This window comes from Lissotriton vulgaris, unplaced genomic scaffold (assembly GCF_964263255.1).
Source record: "Lissotriton vulgaris unplaced genomic scaffold, aLisVul1.2 SCAFFOLD_624, whole genome shotgun sequence".
Classification (NCBI taxonomy): domain Eukaryota; kingdom Metazoa; phylum Chordata; class Amphibia; order Caudata; family Salamandridae; genus Lissotriton; species Lissotriton vulgaris.
Window position 1 is genome coordinate 671,698 of NW_028255427.1, and position 12,868 is coordinate 684,565.

At 42.4% G+C, this 12,868-nt stretch overlaps 1 protein-coding gene across 1 annotated transcript in view; it reads left to right on the forward strand.

The window, feature by feature from the left end:
• Positions 1 to 12,868, forward strand: part of LOC147659130 (cytochrome P450 2G1-like) — a 356,398-nt gene that overhangs the window by 15,949 nt on the left and 327,581 nt on the right. The gene's annotated exons all lie outside the window — the stretch shown is intronic.

Consider the following 12,868-nt stretch of genomic DNA (forward strand, 5'->3'; position numbering starts at 1 on the left):
TTTTTGTGCCCTTCTGCCCTCTGTTAGACTCGTTTTTTGTGCCCTTCTGCCCTCTGTTATTCCCTTGTTTTTGTGCCCTTCTGCCCTCTGTTAGACTCATTTTTTGTTCCCTTCTGCCCTCTGTTAGACTCGTTTTTGTGCCTTTCTGCCCCCTGTTAGACTCGTTTTTTGTGCCCTTCTGCCCTCTGTTAGAATCGTTTTTCCCTTGTTTTTCTGCCCTTTGTTAGACTGCTTTTTGAGCCTTTCTGCCCGCTGCATCACCACATCATCACTCAGCGCTACCCCAGCATCACTCAGCACCACCACATTATCACTCAGCACCACCACATCATCACTCAGCGCCACCACACTATCACTCAGCACCACCACAGCACCACTGAGCACCACCACAGCATCACTCAGCACCACCACAGCATCACTCAGCACCACCACAGCACCAGTCAGCACCACCACAGCACCACTCAGCGCCACCACAGCATCACTCAGCACCACCACAGCACCACTCAGTGCCACCACAGCATCACTCAGCACCACCACATTATCACTCAGCACCACCACAGCACCACTCAGCACCACCACAGAATCACTCAGCACCACCACAGCATCACTCAGCACCACCACAGCACCACTCAGCACCACCACAGCATCACTCAGCACCACCACAGCACCACTCAGCACCACCACAGCACCACTCAGCACCACCACAGCACCACTCAGCGCCACCACATCATCACTCAGCGCCACCACAGCATCACTCAGCGCCACCACACTATCACTCAGCACCACTGAGCACCACCACAGCATCACTCAGCACCACCACAGCATCACTCAGCACCACCACAGCACCACTCAGCACCACCACAGCATCACTCAGCACCACAACAGCATCACTCAGCACCACCACAGCACCACTCAGCACCAACCCAGCATCACTGAGCACCATCCCAGTATCACTCAGCACTACCACAGCACCACTCAGCATCACCACTGCACCACTCAGCACCACCACAGCACCTCTCAGCGCCACCCCAGCATCAATCTGCGCAACCATTCAACAACTGGTTCAAATATGTTCTCTCAATGTTTCAAGCTTTATTACAAATGTCACAAAAATATGTTAATATTTCACTTCTGTTCTTGGATTTTCGTCACAATAAAATACACTGAACATAATCTTCACAAAAGTTATTTACAAAAGTTTAAGCTATTGCCATTATAAATTAAAATCACTTTTATTTAATTATTAATTATTTAAAAAAATTAAAAGCCATTGTAATCTGTAATATCAATACATCTAAGTCACGTAAATACAAAACATGTTGCATTACAAATGGTATAGGTGTCACATTTGCGAAAGTTATAACTATTGGCATTGTATTTTTTTATTTTTTATTTTTTTATTGGTTCAGTTCAAAACCGATATCTTTTCATATTCATAATACAGTTATGAAGTTATACACTTCCAAAAGACAGGGGGAAACAATAGAAATTATATAGATAAATAAAAACAGTACAATAAGTGGGTATTACCAAATATAAAACAATGTTGATATTACGCTACAGTGGAGACCTTCATTGGTCTAAATTTTTGCAAACATCATTCCTCAACCCCCATATAATCAATCATCGCCTGCCAAACCTTGATCCTCCTTTGCTTTTTCTTAATTGACTTAGTACAATATAGGTTGTACTCCAAGTAAAACACATTGTAAAATTTTGCTCTCCACATCTCATAAGCTGGAGCTTCAGGTTTCAACCACATTGAGGCAATGCAAAGGCGAGCCACTGCCGTCACCATGAATAGCAAATATCTATACTTGCGATACGATAAGAACACATCCAAGTCACTAGATAAACCAAAGATAATCATTTCCTTGGTGATTATGACATCAACTTTTAACACATTTGAGAGAAATTGTACAATGCATGTGAAGAATGGATTTAACGCACTACAATCAGCAAATATATGAACAATGTCAGCCATATTAGTTTGGCATCTAATACATTTCCCATTATAACTGTTGCCCCACTTTGCCATTTTTGCTGGAGTATGGTAAAGATTAAATACAGTTTTGTAGTGCTGAGAACGTAAATTCGCCGATAGAATAATATCGGCCGCTGTATTAATAGACTCTTGTAGGGGTACAGAGCTAGTAGCAAGCCTCATCAGCCATTTGGACTCCTGCAGCGCAAGGTCATCCTGATGTAATTCGAGTAGATAATTATATATAATACCGATTCGTGTCGGTCTATTAAGTATTGTCAATAGACCGTTAGGCAGGATAGATATTGAATTTAGATGTTTGAAAATAAAGTCTCGTAACTGTAAATACTTAAAAAAATCATTCTGTTGGATTGCATAGGTGTCTTTAAGCTCTTGAAAAGATAACACTACACCGTCTTTAAACAACGAACCAACCGCTTTTAAGCCTTTTTCCCCCCAAATTTGCATTCTATAGTCCCAAAATATAGATGGTAGCAGTGCCGGGGAGTCGCAAGGAGTATGGTAGTTAATGCGACGCAGCTGCATAATTTTGCTAATCATACGCCAACCCTTAAAAGCAGTGTACACCAACTTAAATTTAATTCTCTTGTAGTAGCTAGGTTCGTAAAAACGAAGAAGCATCTGTCGTGCTCGTGGACCAAGTAATAAATAAAAAATATCAGGGTCCTCAAATTGAGGTGGGTCGTTTCCATTTACTGCGAACTTAATATTCTGTAGCAAACAAGACAAATAATATAATACAAAGTTTGGGACGCCCCAGCCTCCCCTCAACATAGGAAGTGCCATGAATTTAGATGCCCGACGTGGGGATTTCCATCCCCATATGAATCTTTCAACCGTTGCTTGAAGTTTCCGCACTTCTAGGGGTGGTACCTCAAGTGGAACTGACCTAAAGAAATACAGTACTTTAGGAAGTATGGACATTTTAAGCACATTGCGTCGTCCCACTATCGATAAATGTAAACATTCAAGTTTTTCTAGTTGTTCTTTTATTGATCGTATAATATCGGTCCAATTGACCATAACCAGATCATGAAGGGATAGTCTGATTTTAATACCAAGGTACTTGGCTTCTGGGGTCACTCGACTATCATTAGGGCATAATCCTGATGTGCATACAATTTGTGTTTTTGAGATATTGAGTTTATATCCTGCTACCTGACCAAACTCTTTAGTTATAGCTTCAATCTCGGAAACTGCAGCTTCCGGGTCTGATGTTACGACTGCAATGTCGTCTGCATATGCTAGCACACGCATGCTGCCCCCCAGAAGCATCATAGACGGTATATGTGATGATGTAGTTAACGCCTGTAGCAGTGGGTCAATGTATATAGCGAATAAGAGTGGTGAACAGGGACAGCCCTGACGTGTACCACGACAAATATTTACATACCCTGAAAGCTGCCCTGACATAGAGATCTGTGCCCTTGGATGCCTATACATAACCTGGATAGCCTGCAGATAGCGAGGTCCAAACCCCACTTTAGTCATGACAGCCCATAAATACGGCCATGAGACGCGATCAAACGCCTTTTCTGCGTCTAAAAATACTAAACCTATATTCTTATGCGTCGTCTCGGCGTAGTCCAGGGCTGTAATGACTCGACAAACGTGATTAGTTGTATCCCGCCCAGGTAGGAATCCATGCTGTTGATTAGAAACCAATCCTGGGACCACACCGATCAGCCGATTCGCAAGAATTTTAGAATAAACTTTGACATCAGCATTAATAAGCGATATAGGCCGATATGAGCCAGGCAGGTATGAGGGCTTATCTTTTTTCTTAAAAACCGCTATAGTAGCGTCGTCCCATGATGGCGGTGGATGGGCAGCTATAAATGTCTCTAGTATGTCTTTTTTAATAATCGGAAACATTTTAAGATATAACTCTAATGGCAGTTTATCAGGGCCCGAAGCTTTGCCCAAAGCTAGACTTGTAATGGCTGTCTCAAGTTCTAGCACCGTGATTGGAGCTTCCAATTCCTCTCTTTGTGTATCCTCCACAGTATGTCCCGTATAACAACTGTTGACAAACTGCTCTATTACCTCTGCGGAGGCATTGTCTTGAGTGCAAAGCTCGGTATAGAATTCTTGGAAAACTCTCATGATGCCTTTGGGTGTCTCTATCCTCAAACCCTGTCTATTTTCAATAGAGGATATATGTTGCATCGTCTGTCTTTGTCGCATTCTTTGAGCAAGACACCTCCCCACCATCTCACCGTACTCATACCTTTCGGCCTTATACAATTTATATTGAGAAGCAATTTTCTGGCTCCAGACCCCCGTAATTTTCGCCTTGCATTTTGCCACTTTATCTTGGGTATTACAGCAGTCCTGTCCTCTCCTTATATCACCTATCAATTCACATTCTGCATTGGCCAGGTCTTGCAATAGCTGTTTCATTGCTTCCTTTTCCTTACGTTGCATTGCCCAGCCATAGCTGCATGTCTCACCACGCAGCCCCGTTTTAAAGCAGTCCCATACCATTGCACTAGTTGAGGATCCTCTATTGATATCGAAAAACTGTTGGGACCATTCTAACATTTGAGAGACATACAGTGTATCTACCAAAAGTTTCTTGTTGAATGTGAAAGGTCTTTGCATGCGAGGTAAGCTAGATATTAACATATCCAACACTACCGGTGCGTGGTCTGATGTGATACGTGGCATTGAGGACATCCGAGCACCTACTATCAAGTCTCGTGTTGAAAAAATATAATCGAGCTGAACAAATTTTTTATGTGGGGAAGAAAAAAAAGTATAACCAGGGTCTAGTGGATTTGAGAGTGGCCAGCAGTCTACCAAACCATGTTGGAGCAATAGTTGTCTTAGCCCCCTAAATACCTTCGGTTTTCGGCCCCTATAGTCTTTAAAGGTTGGGTCCCAAGTATTTATATCTCCATGGATGTTGAAATCTCCCATTACCAACAAGGGGGTACGCCAGAGTGCTAATTCAACATTCAGAAATTCGAGTATAGCAGGGTCGTCACTGTTTGAGCCATAAACAGTACATATTGTCAGAGGAGTATTCCCTATCACACATTCACAAATTGCCCAGCGACCCATATTATCAGCTTTAACTCTTGTAATTGCAATAACTGATTGGCGCCCCAAAATAGCAACACCCCGGTTCATAGTAGACTGTTGTGATACAACTAGAACAGTATACCCTAGTTCGTTCAACACTTTACGATTTCCCCATGATATGTGTGTCTCCTAGAGACAAACAATGTCTGGTTGTATCAAACGTATTTCGTGCATCACTTTCCTACGTTTTACCACATTATTCAACCCACAAACGTTAAAGGAACATATTTGAAAATTTGTACCAGCCATTTTTTTTTTAACTTAAAGTAGTAAATAACAGCCATCCCTTAAATCCAGAGCATTTCACCTCAATATCTCTCACATCTTGTCGGTCTTGAACTGAGTTTTTTCCCTTTTTTACCCCCCACCACCGTGCACCCTCCCCCCACCCACCAGCCCCCAAAGCACACCCTCCCCCACCCCAGTGACCCTCCCCCAGCAATGAGGCAGTAGGGCCTATTGCCCCTTGATGTGTGTGAGAGTACCTCCAGTGGCTGTGGAGATCATTATCGAAACTAGAAACAGAAAACCTTGAGATTCCAAAATATAGAAAAAAATAGTCACATGGTAATCAAGTCTATGTCATCTCAGGGTAATGAGTTCAGATATTCTTTGGCTGATACTTCAGTCGTAAAGAATCTATTTTGCCCTTTATAAATCGTTTTCAAAGTAGCAGGTTGCAAAAGGTACACTTGCACCTCTTTTGCTTGAAATGCAGGAATTAATTGGTGGAGTCGCCACCAGTTCTCAACTGTAGCGTGACAATAATCGGGGCGGACGAAAAATTCCACCCCCAAACCTGATCTCTTTTTGTCTGGTCGCGCAAGACCGTAAAGTTGCTGTCTAGCCAAGAAGTTATTTAAGGAAATTAAAATAGCCCGTGGATATCGAGCACCTTGGTTTGCTCATGCTGGTTGTGACCGAAATGGAAAACGATGAGCCCGTTGGATTTCTTGCGCCCATTGCCATTCCTTGACTTCAGGAAATGCATCATTAAATAAATCTATAACAAACTGACGCACATCTTGGCCTTCACGGCCCTCGGGCACACCCAAAATGCGTAAATTATTACGCCCTAGCCTATTTTCTAGGTCAGTCAGCTTTGATTTAACATCGGATTTTTGAGCCTTAATTTCCTTAATATCGCTTTGGTTTTGAGTCATTTGATCTTCAAGTGCAGAGATGCGTCCTTCTGCTTCAATCCTTCTGTCCGTAAAATCATTGCAGGTTTTTGCTAGACGGCGGACAGTATTCTGTAGCTTTTTGCAGGCATTATGAGTTTTTTGATGATCCGCTTTAGCCTCTACACGTTGATCAGAGATTGCCTTCAATACTACATCCAATGCCTCCTGTGCCGTTGCGCCCATATTATATACCGCTCCACCAGGTTGATCAGCATTGGAATTGGGATTATCCTCGATTAATGCCCATTCAGGAATTTCCGTAGATCCAGGATGACCACCATTATCATTAACCTTGTTGCCAGCAGTCAGGTCTGCCCAATTCATGTTCCCTTGCTCGACGGCAGTAAGATCGAGAGATAATTTCCCAATGTTTTCGCCATCGTCCTCCAAGTCTCCCTCCTCTTCCTCCTCCTCTTCCTCTTCCTCTATCTCCTCTGAGGCGTAGGAGTGCTCTGAATGTTCAGATAGTGAATAATATTCACTATCCTTGCTACCAATATGATCCCCCTCTCCAGAGTCAACTTTATTTACTGTGATAGAGGTCGATGTAGGGGTAGATATTAGAATGGTAGTATGGTTGGAAGCAGCTTGTATGGACTTAGGGGAGACTACCAAGTCTGATAATGCCTCCGTCAGGGTAGTATCTACCACATTATCAATATTCTCAAAATTCTCTTTAAGTTCTATACCCTCGGTATTCTCCTTTTGGGGTTTGATCTTATTTTCTGTGTCACATGTGGTCTCTTTTGTTTCTAAATTAGCAGGAATATCACTCTCAGGGGGGGCTACTGACTCAACAACAGGAATTGCAGAGACCGATGCTACGTTCATTATTTTTGATGTTGCCATTTTGCCCCTAAGTTGAAACATTTGCGTGATCTTTGGAGTCCCAGCTTGGAATCCATCAGTCTCTATAACATTACTGGGGTCCTGCTTGCCTTTAGCTGCTAGTGCTGCGCGTGTGCCAATCTGCATCTCTCCAGTTGCTCTGGTTTTCCCACCACGTGCAGTTTTAGGTGCCATGACGGGGAGTCTATCTATTTCTTCTTAAAGGCAGTCTTAAAGGCAGTCTATATATCTAATTAATTTGAACAAATAGATGAAAATATGGGTAATGCACCAAGTACCTGGTAAATGTCTCTCACGCTGTATATGCGGCTGCACGTCAGCAAGGCTCAACGCCAGCGGGCGATATATCCAGTAGTAACTATTGGCATTGTAAATGACAAAGCTATTAATTTAGCTATTTTCAAAACCAACACATAAATAAAAAAAATTGTCATTTACAAGACCAATAGCTCAAACTTTCCTAATGCGAGACCTTCTGCTTGGCAAATGCTTGTTTTTATATCTGTCAGTGCTTCCTGTTGAGGTTTAATTTTCGTGGCAGGCGCCTCATTGCCTACTTGTAACTATTCTCTGACCCTGCTTCAAGGGTCAGAGCAGGGTCAGAGAATAGTTGGAAGTAGGCAACGAGGTGCCAGGAAGCACTTACAGGCTTACAGCAGCAGGTGCCCAAGTTGAAGTTAATTTCTTTGTAACCCTTTTGTAAAAGGTTACAAAAAATTAGCTTCAACTTTTGCACCTGCTGCTGTAACCCTGTAAGTGCTTGGCTGAAAATTCGCCCCCGCTGAATCGCAGATTTTACCTCGATATCGCGAGAGTCGCGGATTGCGAAATTGCGGAAAATCCGCAAATTCCGCGAGCGGAACAACTTTTCAGCCCATGCTTAGTAATGAGCTGGGAATCCAAAGATTCTCTTCACTGACAAGGCAGTGGGTAATTTGTGTGTCTCCAACCTTTCTTATTTTTCATCTTTTTCATCTTCCACTCAATCAACACATCATCCACACATACACACAACTACTTGCTGCATACCTTAGCTGTGATTATCAACTATTCTTCTATTTCATATTCCTATTCAAAGTGCAGGCCTTCATCGAACATTTTTATTGTAACAAGTACCCCAGCCGAAGACATTGTAAATTTGCACACTTGCTCCCTTTCTTGGCTGGGGTTATCAATTATTCTTCAATTTCATATTCTGATTCAAACTCAAGACCCTTTATCGAGCCTTTTTGTTGTAACTACTGTTGCAGGAATTCTGCTCCTACACAGAACTGTGCATAAAGACTTAGGACCTCAATAAATTACGGTGTACCAAAACCAACCTTAGTACCCAAACCCCCTACCAGACTAGCAATCATTGGTTCTTCGTCCTATAGCAAAAACACCAATGACTAGTCAACCCAGAACATGCGACTTAGATTACCTCAAATAAGGTAGATAAAAAGATCACTCTTTCGTTATAGTCTTACACCAGTCCAAAACAAGGATTAAATAAAGAAACGTTTAAGTTTGAAATGTTTATTTCTAACGCTGTAATCTCATGCACAGTTCCTTAGATAATACAACCAAACATATTATCAGAAACAAGGTTGTCAGCATTGTTACTATTCTATAAAATACAAAGGGAGAAAGCATCTTATATTGCTAACGGAAAACAGGTTTAAAATATACCTACATTTCACCCTCCCTACCTACCAGGTTAGTTTATAACTACAGAAGGTCTCATAGGATTACATGGACGGCCCCATACCTCTGGTACTCAGCAGTAGTGGGTCACATTGAGTTCTGCACAAACTGTCAGGATACCAATGTTCTCCAACTGTGTCTAAATATGCCTCCACAATACATTATTAAAAGAGCCAGTATCAGACGTGGCAACAGCTGCATATGTGTTATAGGTCGAACGTGCGACGATCATTCCGAATAACAGACACAGTATCCAAGATAACCTTGATGTTCCATGCTCTTACTATACACACTAAACTAGTGAGAAATGTAGCATCAATACAATATGACCGGGTTCTTAAAGGCAATACTATTTAAACTCAGACGTGTACAACATATTGCAATTTTACAATTATCTCCACTCTTCTTTATATTAGGGGTAGAGAGTACCACGTCTAATTGCCAACTACCATAAAAACCACCCCAATTAAGACAGTCTGTATGAATGTACACACAACTAGTGAGTATCTAATGTGAAAAAATGTGTGTAGGCAAGATGACTCCTCACGGGCAGACCACCATTGGGTTACCTGGTAGGTACTCACCAGATAAGCCCTTTTATCATCATTGGCGGTCATCAAACCAAAAGTAAACGTGTCCAAACAAATAATAAGTGCAGTGAGTGAGAAAATCATCAGCCTAATCGATGCGGTCCAAAAAATCACAGCCCGCCTTGTTCTTGGCAGGATTCAAGACTGGACCGATGAGTTTAACATTCTAACTCCACTTCAGGCTGGCTTTAGGCCACATGTGAATTCTTTGGATCAGGCCCTTCGGTTTATTCTTCTTTATTGGAAGACTGTTACCATAGGAAAAGGTAACCTTTATGCAGCTTTTGTGGACCTAAGGTCTGCATTTGATCTTGTCCCAAGGGCCAAGTTGTGGGACTGTCTAGCGAAGCTGGGTATGCCAGCTCCTCTTTTACGCCTCTTGGTTAACCTTCATGCCCACACATATGCCCAAGTACGTTGGGGTAAACCAGGGGAGGTAACAGATACATTTCCAGTTGCTAAAGGTGTAAGGCAAGGGTGCGTTTTAGCACCCACCCTGTTTTCCTTGTATATAAATGGGGTCACACAATATTTTGCCAATCAGCCTACTGATGCCCCGTCCCTGGCTGGATTGAAAATCCCACTCCTCATGTTCGCAGACGACACTCTTTTAACATCTAAGACCAGACAGGGCCTTCAGCAGGCTCTGTCAAGGTTTGAATTGTTCTGCTGCGAGCGTGAGTTAGAGGTAAATGTATCTAAAACAAAATTTATGGTACTAAGAGGGCACTCTTCTATGACAGCTAGGGTCACTATGGGAGGTACACCTCTGGAACAGACTAAGCTGTTTACCTACCTCGGAGTTAGGTTCAGTGAGACTCTTAGCTGGGCTCATCAGGTTAACCTATTGGCATTAAAGCATATGCAGATTGGAGGAGCCTTGCTTAAAGAACATAAAACCTCCTTTTCTAGGCCCATGTCCCCCTTAATAAAAATTTATGGCATGAAAGCTTTACCATCTGTCCTGTATGGAGCGGAGCTTTGGGGTAATAGCAACCTTGACCCTTTGAAAGTTGCTCAAAATAAATTCTTAAGGCTGGCCATTGGCCTCCCACAATCCTCACCTCGGCTTCCACTTTTGTATGATCTTGGGTGTCAGCCGGTGAAGGACATGGCTAGACTGTGCCCAATAGCCTTCTGCCGATGCCTCTGGACTACGCCCGAACTTCACGTCTATGCGAGAGCATGTTTAGAGGTTAGGGATCTCCCTGGTTCCTCCAACATTGGCTGGTTCAAAGCCTTAAGAACCACCCTATGTGCTATGGGACACGAGGAACTTTGGCTAAACCCTGTCACTGCAACCTTTCCCTACAAGAAGGATCTAAAGCTACAATATTGGGAATGGGTGGTGAACAAAAGACATTCTGGACAGACAGATACTAACCTAACTGGCACATTCCTTGTTATGAAAGAAGTCTCTAGCTTTGATAACGATTGGGATGCAATTACTAAGCCCTTGGACTGCAAATTATTTCATCAATTTAGGTGCGGTTGCTTGCCATTAAGGGAGTATACTAAACAGTGGGGTAAGGGTGGCCCGGGGCAGTGTCCTAGGTGCCTAGGACAGGACGAAAGTGTTGACCACTTCCTTTTTGCCTGCCTGCTGTATACTGCCCCTCGATTTAAGTGGCTAAGACCAGTTTGTAGGAACCTGGGTACACGCTCAGCAGCAGTTGCTAGAAGGTTATTAAAGTCTGACCTGACACCCTTAATTGTAACCGGAGTAGCGAAATATCTAGGTTGGGCCTGGACCCTTAGAGCTAGATTTATTAATTTGTCTTAAGCTGTAGCCCTCATTTACAGAATTGTTATTGATCATGTATAATTGTGTTTCTGTAAAATTTACCTGGACTATCAAGGTTAATTGACTAAGGATCCATTTTAACTTTTAATGACTTTCAATGAAGTTTTGTATTAATTGATTCAATATGGCCTCTGACCGTTTTATATAACCCTTTTTATCTTATGAAATATACATGTATTTTAGAGATTTTGCAAACTGTGTTACATGTCTTTTATGATTTAATTATCGAATAAAGACTTCTTGAACTGAGTGAGAAAATGAAAAAATTCTCAAAGCGTGTAGTAAAAAGGAATAGGTATGCACGTCACTGTCGCACTTTATTCTTTAACTTCGTGCAACCTATCAGTTTAAAAAGCCAGGCTGGCTGCTAAACATGCATTCCAGTACCGCAAGCCAACATGTTTCATTGCCTTAGGAACTTTTAAGCAATTTCTTCAGGGCCAAGATTATCTTGCCATTGCATCAAAAGTTGGACACACCATTCATAGAGACCTTACTCAGCCACGGTGTCTCCTACGGCCGTAAGGTTGAAAGTAAAACCAGTAGACAGAGCCCCTCCTGTGAGTCTCCGTTCTGTTCTCAATCATTGTATAAATTGATATGAGCCATGTGAAGCATATTGTCTCCACCTCTGTGTAGCATAACAAATAATTCTCATGTGAAACAAAATACTCAGCCTTCTCTAAGCAATATCAAAATTGCGTGTCGTGTGCAAAGCAGAGCAGGAAAGCAAAAATGGCGTTTAAGCTTCTAATAAACCCATGCTAACTTAACACGGTGAGAGTGCAAAGCTCAGCCTGTGACACCCTCCCTCGATAGAACCACGTGATATAAACATGGGCGAACTTGGAACGCAGAGTCCAAGCCTGAAAAGCAGAGTCAAGCTCAAATTTGCATAAAAAAATATTCACTGTTTGATAGAAAACAGTAACTAAATAATAAAGAATAGGTAGAAAAATCAAAGAGTCTTAATCCAACAGCATATAAGCACAGTATGTAGCAACAGCCTCCAAGAGGAAGTCATTGTTCTCATCTGAAAACATTTCAGCCATCCAATTCAATAGTGGGAATGAGAATGCATGTTCCTCAAAGACCGGAGCCTCTATCACCATCGGAGGAAAACTCGGGTCATCTTCAATGTAACTGCGTGCCAAGAAGTCATGCGCCGCTGCAAAAACATTCCAACGTCCCATTCCAAAGTCCGAGTCCCCCTCTTGTTTCTTGTTGTTGCTTTGCCTCTAAGTCTACCTGATACACTCCTCATGAAGCTTACCTTCCTTCTTTACTTCTCCTTAAATCCAAAATACAGTTTCTCTTTTATAATCTGCAGTCCTTATAGTCTCTTGCATGAACGAAAGACAAAAGCTGAGCTCAACACTCCTGCTTACCTATCTGACAGGTCCAGGCAGGCAGCCAAGAATGGACATTCTAGAGGAGAATGCTGATGCACCACATACTTTTGCAATACAGTATCATTTTTTGTTTAATGACTATATTTTGAGAAATGGGTGGGTGGGATCTCTCCCCACCCTAGAAGACAGAACATCCTTTTGCGGCACAAGATTTGGACAAGCGAGGCATCAGGTCTTATTAGGGACGTGATTGAAGATTGCCTGAGACTACAGCGTGTTTCAGGTATCCCATGGCTTAACTAAGCATTTTG